The sequence below is a fragment of the Stegodyphus dumicola genome, chromosome 12, assembly GCF_044657685.1.
Source record: "Stegodyphus dumicola isolate Sdum_Otavi_A_Nest chromosome 12, ASM4465768v1".
Lineage (NCBI taxonomy): Eukaryota > Metazoa > Arthropoda > Arachnida > Araneae > Eresidae > Stegodyphus > Stegodyphus dumicola.
This window is the reverse complement of record NC_140779.1, coordinates 32,478,158-32,489,984: the sequence shown is the minus strand read 5'-3', so window position 1 is coordinate 32,489,984 and position 11,827 is coordinate 32,478,158. Positions and strand designations below refer to the sequence as shown.

The 11,827-nt window shown below is 34.0% G+C and overlaps 1 non-coding gene across 1 annotated transcript; it reads right to left on the bottom strand.

The window, feature by feature from the left end:
* Nucleotides 1-9,388: 9,388 nt before the first annotated feature.
* On the bottom strand, nucleotides 9,389-9,461 carry TRNAR-CCG (transfer RNA arginine (anticodon CCG)). Its single transcript has one exon. It is a non-coding gene; the product is annotated as a tRNA-Arg (tRNA).
* Between the last annotated feature and the right edge of the window lie 2,366 nt (nucleotides 9,462-11,827).

Here is an 11,827-nt window from a genome sequence, read left to right as displayed (position 1 = left end):
CATGAATGGAATAAATTTGAATTTTAAAATAATAAATTTTCAATTGTTTTATTTCTGTATTAAATAAATCTCATGCTTTTTATTTCGCAAAGAAACTCTTGTTCAGTATCGTTCATCAGTATTCAAATGATAGGTTTAAAAATGAGGTATTTAATAGTTTTTACTGTATAAGTTTTATTAATAACTTCATCGTTCTTATTATTAACAAATGATATTTATAAATTCATACGCTGTGTATCTCCGCAATCGAAAATCTCTCTAATTTTCTTATCTGAATCCTATCTTCCTATCTTCTTTTGTCCTTTTGGACAAAAAACTAACAGTAAATTTTTGAAAATTCCAAAAGCTTCCAGATTTTATATTACACCCAAAGGGGAGTTTTTTTCATTTACACATACATAACGTTTCGAAAGCATTTGCGCTCCTTTGGGATAAAAATATTTAAAAACAGCATATATTTAGAATTTCCGATAGACAATCTGGCGCGCTGGAGACAAAAATATTTTACTCCTCACAGTGTGTTACCACTGCTCGTTTTGAAATCGTTGAGTCTCTTAACCAAAAATTCGTTAAAATTTTGAAAAGTATGAAATAGATACTTAAAAGTATTCGAAATTAAATGTTCAGTCTTCCGTCTTCCCATATTCGGGTGGAGGATTACGTTATTCAAAGTTTGATGGCTCTTAGATACCGCTATTTTTTCACAGTGCAAGAAATATACATACATTCATGGAAATTTCGTAGATTCATAGAGATTTAGTAATATTTACCTTTGTTTTTGTTACATATCTACTTGATGTAATTTATAATAAATCTAACTGTTAATCTTATAAGGTATTTCTCCCGCCATCTTAGCATGCCTTCGTGGTGTAATAGTCAGCACGCTCGTCGCGTATTCAAGAGGTCCGATGTTCGAGGCGCTGTGAGGGCACTGCGCATTTTTCACCTTTCCTGCTTCGAAATATCCTAATGTTTCTACAACATTTATGAAATCCTCTACCATAGTTCATAAATCATTATTGTAACGAGATATATTATGCACCAAGAATACAGAAAAACCGTTTTATCGTTATTTAACGGTTAGATATAATTTTGTAAAACGGCAAGAATGATTTTTATTTTGAAAAGAGAAGCTAAAAGTTTTTTTTATAATTTCTTGTTTGACTCCATTTCAGCATAAATTAAACAATAAATGTCGGAATTAAAATGATTAAAGTCCTATTTAATTTATTATGATACATAAATATGCACATTATTAAAAAATGAGATTCAGTTCAGTTAAATGACAAGAGACTCGAAAAAAGATGCGAAACGTATTTTAAAAATTTTCACCAAATTTAATTTCGGCGCAGTTTAATTCATAAATGTTGAAATTTGATTTTTCAAAAATCTTTTTTCTTCCATACAGGATGTTTGTTTTTAAATTGACACTACTCAGTTCCATCTGCAGCTCAGCCTATCAGCTGAAATGGCACCAAATTTGGTAGGGGGACTTATAAGTACATGGAGAAAGATTAAATGAAAAAAAAAAAAAATTAGCTCACAATGTCGCCGTTAGGGGAAAATGTGATTCTGTGGTAATCTACGCAGCTGAAAATTTGCAGCAATTCAGCAGGTAAAATTTTAAAATGCAAATGCATGCTTATGCAACTGTGAAGATAAGTGGAAGCCAACGGAGGAATTTCCGAATGTTATTTGGATTCAACACGCGTCTCACTTTACCTCAACACGCTTGCGAAGCTGCTTTAGCATCAACAATCAAATGTAACCTCCTTTCTTTATGAATTTAGAAGTCTTAACAATCTGCGTAAACACCCTCTAACAATTAATACGTTGAAAGGTATGATTAAAGATTTTAAGAAACAGGAGGCGTAGCAGTTCGATTTGGTATAGTGCAGAAACCTGTGCCAGAACAGAGAGTTACTTCTGTCTTGGATTGCAATCCTTGAGGGTTCCCGTGGGACCACTGCTTGTAGTAGCAACGGTCGGGAAATAACAGAACAGTTGGATTTAAATCATTCGACGGCATCGAAAATCTTTCGGAAAGTTCTCCACTTCTATCCATTGGAAGGATAAGCGTGTGCAAGGACTGAAGCACTACGATTAGGAAAAATAAATGACATTTGCTCTGAGATTTCGTGTCAGGATTTAAGTCAACAAGTCAACGATGCTTGGCCTTAAAGAATTCTATGGGCAGATGAGGGCCATTTTCACCTAAATGAAGATGTTCTCGAAATTTGGTATTCGAACAACCTTGTACAATTAAAAAAACCTGCTGCATTCTCAATAGTCACTGTTCGGTATGACTTCACAGCAGATTTCATCCTCGAAAATTCGTTTTTAAGAACTTTACAAACTAACAGGACGACAGACCTGTATCGTTACAATCCAAAGGTATCATGACATGCTGACTAATTTTTGTTACTTCACAGCTTCAAAATCAGCTGCTGGATCAGAAAGCTTTCATGCGGAATGCAGCACCATCGCAACAGTGGTTTATCAGCGGCCGTTTCGCTATCACTTTACAAAAGAAAGGGTTATAAGGGGCTTTTTCCCACTTGCACAGCTGTTTTGCTTCCTGAATCTAACCCATGTGACTGTGAATTTATTGGAAATCCAAGATCTATCTTGGTAGGGTCCCGATCTTGACATCCTTAAAGGACAACATCTTACTGACTGTACTGACCATTCCTGATAATATGCTAATTTCGGAAGTCGAGAATGTTGTATACAGGACGCAGTGTAGGCTCTACAAGAAGGATGGTTACATTGAAAGAGGTCTATGCCCTCATCGAGGAATTACCTTTATTGAATAAGTATTACGGTGCACTGACATATATCATCTTTGAGGCAGCTCATTTGCTGCATTAAAATGGTGTTGTCTTAAATTTCTTCTTTGATATTCAGCTATCAGGCTACAACTACGCGTCATATTTCCCCTTGTCGGCGATCTTTGGAACTAACTTTTCCCGCAATCGTTTTCTCATGTCGTCATTAGTTCCGGCAAAACTTGCTGAAATTTAGCTGACAGATGTCAAATCTGGTGGCTCTGAGTAGTGTCAGTTTAAGAAAAATGCCCTGCATATGGCAAGCCGAAGTCCTCTAGTGTTGGCTTAGTAGTAGGGGAAGATGGGAGGGCGACCCTCAGACATGCCTTTCGGGGTGGTTGTCTTCAAAATTAGGACAGAATTGAAAAACTTTCCTGGTCATGGTGCTCAAGGTTCATGCCATCGACAGACTCAATTTTGCACTCTTTGCACGATTAAATTCGAGGGCTTGTTCTTATTTTATGACGTCAGACAAGGGAGCTTAGCTATATAACATTATTAACACAGAAACGAATAATGTAATGCAAAATATGAAGTCTTAATTGAAAACCAATTTCTCGATTGATTAATTTTACAATATTATTCTATAGTAATATTGTAGTCATTTTACAAATTATAACATTTATAACAAGTTATGAATGCGAAATCGATTTTTCCAGGTTGAATGTATCTTTTTCCGTAATAATTGTGAGGCTTGTATAAGCTATAGCAACATAATGATGTTTGCTCTATTCTTCTATCACATCTCAAATTAACTCATTCCGAAAAATTCAAATTTATTGGAAGCGGAGTGAAAGTGAGCCTGAAACTGCTGCAAAGTAATTTTGCGAGTGATTCACAATCTCCTAGCACTAGTCATGCAGATGATCCAGATTTTGTAGGTATTTTGCTGAGATTCACATCTAGAACCATACTTTTGTATATTTACTAACAGTAGACGAGTTGGTTAGAGCACTATTTGAAACCTTTTCAAGCTGAGAGAGAGAACAATGTATTGCAATTTTGGCCATATAATTCCTTCTCATAATTTCTACCACTAAAAGGCTCAGTTAGATTTCGAGTGAAAAATTATACTAAGGTGGTTCGCACATTTTATAAACGGTCTTCATTGTAATACCAGAAATATTTTACCTAAAGTTTTTTTTTTTTTTTTTTTTTTGTGTTTTACATGCTCCATTCAAAAACCTTTATTTTTCACTGTCTTTATACACCTTCATTTACAAGACAATAAAGCTCTTTTTAGTAGCGGAGAAGGTATTTTGTCCCATTCCTCTTGAACAGCTTTCCAAAGTCCAAGGAGGATTGTAGGTCGACGTCTGGACAATCGGCTTTTTAAAAGTCCAAAAGCATAACAATCCGTGTATGATATATAGGAGATTTAGCAGGGATATGAAAGTGAAGGGTATAGCCCTGATACACTCTTCTTGTTCCATTTGTTCCAGGAAATTAACAGTGGATTTTTGACATGCGGCGGCTTGCTTTGTCTTGATACACTGACTACCAATAAGTATTTGTATACCTATGGTAGAAAAGAAAAACTAATTTTATTCAAAATCAACAGATGGTAGAGCCTCCAATGGTAATTACAGCGTATGGATGGTAATTACAGCTTGGATCCTCCGGGGCATACTTTCCACAAGTCTTTGTATGACAGCTAGTGGTAGTTTCTTCCACTCGGCTTCGAGAAGACATAGAAGTTCATTTACCGATTTTGCACGGTAGTGCACCCCTGAATCGTCCTGAAAGTAACAGGGGTCCAACCCGTAAAACTGCCACAACGTAGGAAGCACATTGTGATCCAAAATAGTGCAGTAGGCATCGGAGTTGAGCTTACCATGAATGGGGACCAAGGGTCCCAGCCCATACCAGGAGAAACACCCCCAGACCATAATTCCACCTCCGCCGAACTTGACTGTTGGCACAATGCATTCTGGCAGGAGACGTTCTCCAGGTAGACGCCAGACCCAGACCCTGCCATCCGAACGGTAAAGGGTGAACCTTGATTCGTCACTCCAAAGAACCCGTTTCCACTGATCTCTACGGTCCAATTTCGATGTGCTTTGCACCACATTAACCGAGCAGCGCGGTTGGAAGCGGTTCTTCCGAATTTCTCTGGACAGCACTCGTCGGTCTCTATCTCCCAGTTTCGTTGGTCTGCTGACTCGGGGCACATTCCGACAATCACCGCTCACCTTCCACTTCTAAAACGCATAGACCACTGTCGATTTTCGGTACTTCAGATCGCTAGATATGTCCCTTAAGGATCGGCCACATTTGTGATACCCGATAATTATACCTTTCTCGAAATCAGAGAGCTCCGAACTGCGAGGCATCTTGCATGCGACTAAAGCCGATGCTGTTTCCTGCACGAAATATATCGGCGGAGACCGTGACATACCTTAGGACCGCAGATATCGTCATTTGCATAGGTGTCCAAATACTTATTGGTAGTCAGTGTACAACTCTATTGATTAATGGCACTGAGGGTAAAGAGAAGGTATTTCATATTTGAACATTGTGTATAAATATGTTCCTGATAATATGCGAAGTTGACTACAACAGTTTTCTGCACTGTCTTTAATTTTTATTTGTCGTTATATCAAAAACCAGCAAACAATTATAAATCCCTTTGAAAAACTTTCTGCAGATTCTTTCGAACCATATTTCAAGCCTTTTTTTTCTCATCTTTGATGATATAGAATGGATCTTTTTTTATTGCGGCCATTTAAATGTACCTAATTTCATCTATTGTGACAACGTTTTTCGATTTTTGTCCTAATAATTGTTTCTCATAGAGAATTCTACAGCACATTCTACTTTCGGCGATATGTCGTGGAGAAAGACGATGAGCATTATCTTTTTTTTTTGCTTTTCTAAGATTCAAGTCAGCATTAACCACTTTGTTTACAGATGATACTGAGTATTTTAATGATTATACAACTGTCCTTTGAATTCGAAGATTATCTTTTAATAATTAAAGTTCTTACTTTTGCAACATTCGAAGCATTTTCTTTTTTGGATATGTATTTTGAACAATTTATCTCCTTGAAACCAAACTTTGGCGTTTTTTTACTTTCTTATTGACAATATTATCCATTGCTTTATATACCAAACAATTATGTCTGTCATAGAAATTTTTGTAACTAAATACAATAATTTTCTTCGGAAAGAGCACAAACATAGCCTTCCGTCCATTGCTTCTTTAAAAGCGCCATTTTGCACGAAAACAAAAGATCTGTTGTCAAACAACAGATGACAATTTAGACTTTCAAAAATATAGCTGCAGTTAAAAAATTTTTCCAAGCAGGCAATTTTTTATAGCAAAGCAAATTTGCCTAAAAACTGTGCGAACAGCTTCTGTGTGTGAACAGCTTGAGCTAATATTATAAGTAATAAACTAAAATTAAAAAGAAGGTTTTATACAATAAACTTTTATTTAAAATGGATAAATAATTAATGCATTAAAAGGAGAAAATTTATCATACAGTTCAATGAGAATAATAGATTAAATAATTCTGTTTACAGAATTCATCTACACTTTTACTGTCTCCCACAAGAATCATCGGGCACAACAATATTTTTACTTTTTTAAGTAATAGGAGAAAAGTTTTGCAATAAAATAATAAAGAATATTTTCCCTTTAAATACATATTTTCTTAGATCTCTCTCTGTACTAATTATATCTGTGAAAATGAAATAGTAAATTTAAAAAATAGCGTTTTAGGCTGAAATGGAAAAAAAGATACCACAAAATTAATCGGACATTTTCATAACTTCTAATTAAAGTCGTCTGCAATAAAAAATTAATTTTATGGAATTAGTTTGAACAAATAAGGCAACGATCTAAAAGTCGTTTGCTTTTATAATTCCAATTTTCGTTTTAGGAAATATTCGTTATTTTAATGTTTTCTTGTAATGGCTCGCTCACGAAAGGAAACATCGTTAGAAACCTGCAGATTAATTGTTGATTTGCATGAAAAGAAAGGAAAATCTATAAGAAAAATTGCCTTTTTATATAATTTAAGTGATTCTACAGTTTTTGACATTATTAAGCATTATGAGAAACAGAATCGTATTCAAAACAAAAGAAGGCCTGGTAGACTATCTAAGTTACCTTCGCGGTAGCAACTGAAAGCTAATTCAAGAGAACTGGCATAAAATAAGTCCAGAAATAACAAACAAAATTATGGAGTTAATGCGCTTAAAAGATTACATTAAGTAATTAAGTATAAAGATTACCAAAGAAGATATTAAGAAGCAAAAGCAATGTAACTTTTTGTCATTTTGGCTGTTACTAAAAATGTCCGATTATTTTTGTGAGACTACTTTTCCTCATTAAACAAATGATATTGATTTTGAATTTAATTTTCATCTTTTAGAAGATATATGTATTTACTGTAAAAATGTGTTGAATTTACATATAGTTAAAATAAAGGCTTTTCATTTTGTTAGTTCAAAGGGCCAATTTGCCCTGAAAAGCCATTAATTTCGTTTTGGCATTTTGCGTTGAAAACTTTGAAAAGCTGTATCACTTTTCAAATCGTTGCCACCATATATTATCCCCCTGTCTTATATTTAAATAAATTAAATAATAAAGAATTTGCATAAATGTATGTATATTTCTCGCATTGTGATAAAACAGCGTTACCTAGAGCCATCAACATTTGAATAACATAATATTCCATAGAATACAGGCATGGGGAATCTCTAATTTGAATTTGAAATTTGTTTCATTATCGATTTCAGATTTTGTAACACTTCAACGAAGTTTTGATTAAAAACCTAAACGATTTCAAAGCGAGAATGGCAATACTGTTCGAAAAAACACATTTTTATCTCCAGCGCGCGAGACTCTGTATCGGAAATTCTAAAGACACGCTCATTTTAAAATTAGTTTGCGATATTGCTGTTGAACTTAATTTTATAGTTTCAATACGTAGAACATGATATTAAATAAATAAAGGTAATTCAAAAAACATTTAAAAATTTGAAACCTTTCAGAAATTTAAAATCTGAAACCTTTCAGATTTTTTTTTATTATTTTAATTTATTTTAGTTTTTATGTTCATTAAAGAAATCAAGAATTCTAAGTGTTCGATCATTTTTATGAGCCACTCTATATCGCGAATAATAAAAACGTGGGGCACCCGTGAGTTAAAAAAGATTATGGCTGATACATTTGAAAATGCAATTAAATTAACAGATTTCGTTTTTTAGTTGCTCTACGCCTTTTTCATTCGCGATATAAAATTGAAGATGAAATTTGTAAAAATAATTGTTTGATCTATTATTCTGATTAAATTATATGATAAATTTATTTAAATTCTTTTAGCGCATTATTTGTCCTATCCATTTTAAATAAAAGTTTATTTAAAAAAATCCTTTTTAACTGTATTTTTTTCCTGCCTCTTTAGTTTCAATTTCACGTTATCTGTGATGAAATTTTGAATGATTATTCAAACACAAGCAATAAGTTATAAGAAAGTTAAGAAATAAAGAAAAATAACTGAACGTCGTTTAGCGAAAGAAGAAACCAGTTTGAATATTCCGTTTCAGAAGTTGGATGCAATAACAATATTAGAATAGGCATTTTACTTGAAGTTAAAATGTAAAAAAGGAATATCGCCAATTCGTTATCAAATGCGCCAAAGTAGCAAACTTCGTGATCAAGTCCGCCAAGATGGCAAACTCTGCTTCAGACTGCCGCACATATTTAAAAAGTGTTCAAATCGCTAAATTAATATATTTTTATCATTGTTGTTTCATGGCGAAAGGGTTTTTTAATAATTTGCGAAAATTTCAAAACTCTCTATCCAATACATTTATAGATGATGAAATTTTAAAATCATAAGCTTCAAATAGTCTAAAAAATCGAGCTATTTAAAAAATTCGCCCAAAATTCAGAAATTAAGTTACAGTTTTCATACGAGTTTTATTGCAAAGATTTTATTCCTCTTTATTCGATGCTGAAAACTGTAAAATTTTGATATGCTTAGTTTGTTTCGTAATCGAAGATAGGTGTGAAAACTCATTTAAACGGTAAATGAAAAAAATCTAAATCGAATTTTGAAAACTCCTCTCACCGCATTGTATTGTCATCGACAAACAGTGTGTATGCAAAATTTGAACTAGATAGCTTATTAGGAAGTAATTTAAAAGTCGATGACAAAATTCCACTTACAGTGAAACGCCATGTGTGAACGAAATGAAAGCTTATAATAAGTAAATCATTTAATTCCGCTGTTCAGTTTCATAAATTTGTAGAGACATTAGGTCATATCGAAACAGGAGAGATGAAAAATGAGCAAACCGCTTTCCGGGACTCGAACCACGGACTTCTCGAATTCACGCCTAGCGTGCTGACCACTGCACTACGAAGGCATGCTGAGAAGGCGGGATAAATACCTTATATACTTCCCCTTTTAAAGGGCGACTGGGGTTTTACGGTACCCAGTCGAAAAATCCTGGTGGTGAAGAATCATCATTTACCACCTTTTAGTTCGGGCGTTACTGTAGATACATTAGGTTATTTCGAAACAGGAGAGATGAAAAATGAACTATGCCCTCGCCGGGACTCGAACCACGGACCTCTCGAATCGGCGTCGAGCGTGCTGACCACTACACCACGAAGGTGGGAGAAATACTTTATAAGTTTAGAGTATTTAAAATTTCCTAAAGAATTCACAGATCTTCAACCGCTGCTAAGTATAGCCAGTTGATAGATAGAAAAGAAGCAAATGAAATTGAATGATTTAGCTTCAAAACGGTATTTGGTGGCGTTTCATTAGAAACGGCGAGTCGTGTTGCCACCAAATATTATCGCCCTGTATTATATTTAAAGAAATTATATAATGAAGAATTTTCATGAACGTATATGTATGTTTCTCGCATTGTGAAAAAACGACGGTACCTAGAGCCATCAAATTATGAATAACGTAATCCTCCACCAGAACATGGGCACATGGATGCCGGAAATTTTGAATTTCGAATTTAATTTGTTTTCTTATCGATTTGATATTTTATAAAACGTTAACGAATATTTGATTAACAAGCGTAGAGGTTTCAAAGCGAGCAGAGACAACACTGTACGGAAAAAAACTTTCTATCTCCGTCGCGCGAATCTGTCTATCGGAAATTCTAAAGATATGCTGTTTTCAAATATTTTAAATGTTTAAAGGGGCTGCAAACTGATTGAGAAAAGCTTGAAATATTTCAAAACGAATTATTACGATGTGCAAATGGCCGTGGTCCACTTGCATGATAAACTTAGATTCTCTGTCCTATACGCAAAACCGAACCACAGTACCGATCATATACTCGATGCCATTTTCGGACTTTGGAATACGATGAAGAATGTAAAACGAACGGTCTTGGCCTGAGATTTCAATAACGATCTGGATTCTTCGGAAGGAAAGCAATTCGCCGAAGAACTTCAATACATGAATCTCGAATTGTGAACGAATCCTAAATACTTTACTACCAGAGGATATGTGACGATCGATGGAATCTTTTCAAATAAAAGCTTGAGAATGAATGTGTACACGAGTACGTATAGTTACCATCTTCCTTTATATGGAAGAATATAATAGTTAATAGTCATCAATAAAACATAAAAAGCCGACGGTAAAGAAACAATGTATAATGGTTATCAGTAACCTATAATAAAAAATAAAAAAATTCCCTCCTTTGGGCGTCATGTAAATAAATGTAAGAAAAGTCTGAAAATTTATAATCGTTTTCTCAATATTTATTGTCAGATGTGATGAGATTGGAAAAGAAGGAACTGTCTTTATTAATTATTTTTAAGTCACGTAATATGAGAATAAAACTTCTAAAGAAACACACAAAAATTATGTAACACATTTTTCTCTTAAGAGTGATATTGTAGCATAGTTTGTTTGTTTAAGATTTTGACAACTTCTTCATCAAACCAGACCGAAGGGAAGGAAAATAAATTTAAAAATAAATAAATAAAAAGCGAAACGATTTTTTGACAAGATAAGTCTTAAATATGGAGCAATTACGAACGTCAATGAACCATGTTGCGGCCGTCGTCTGCTTGCCATTTACCAAATTCTCCGCTTTGAAACCTCATCCGCTGCAACATCAAAATGTAGAATTTCTTTTCTTATTTATTTTTTAACTTTATCACCCACAAAACGGGTCCAGTTGACAGATTTATTATGTAATGGCTGTGCACTACTATTTAGTTTGACCAATGAGATAAGTAATTCGTTTCGTTGGACGATTAATCGTTCTTCACTTGACTGACCAGCTGTGAGTTGGACCAAATGAATCTCCTTTAATGAGTTTGGCAACATAACTGGTTCATGAGGTGATAAGGGTTATGTTAAAGTGATAGATATATTTTTTACATTTTTGGTGGGTTCAGTGATTTTGTTTGTGATAAGAATGATCGGAGAACAACAATAGCTGAAAAATTAAAATTTATTTGTTCAAAAAGGTTTATGCTACATTTGAAGTAATACACTGGTTTCCTTGCTTTTTGTGTAGAATAAGCGCACCTGAAAACAAAAACTACTGAAGCAGTTTTGAGAATTGTAAGTTTACTATGCTGAATTATTTACCAATAAAAACATCTAAAACAATTCATTATTTGTTATCAGAAAATTTATGCTCATGACACATAAAATTTATACATGATTTTGCTTAAGATACAATAACACGCCGAACAAATATTAATTTAGAAGTCAAAGAACAAAAATCAGCGTTATATTTTCAAATTTTCACAGGACTAGTTTCGATGGTTTTACCGAACCATTATTCTCAGCTGCAAAAGCGCAAATGAACGAGATAAGATATAATGATTAGATAAGATGAGAAAGCCTGGACAGGAGATGAGCCACTGGCGCCATTGTTGATGAAATTAGAACTGAAACATAATTTCTTTAAAGGCTGAAGGCAAAGATGGATTGGAATTAGGGTCATTAACTAGAATAAAAAGATTTTTTGAATGTGAAATGCCTCTAGAAAATTCA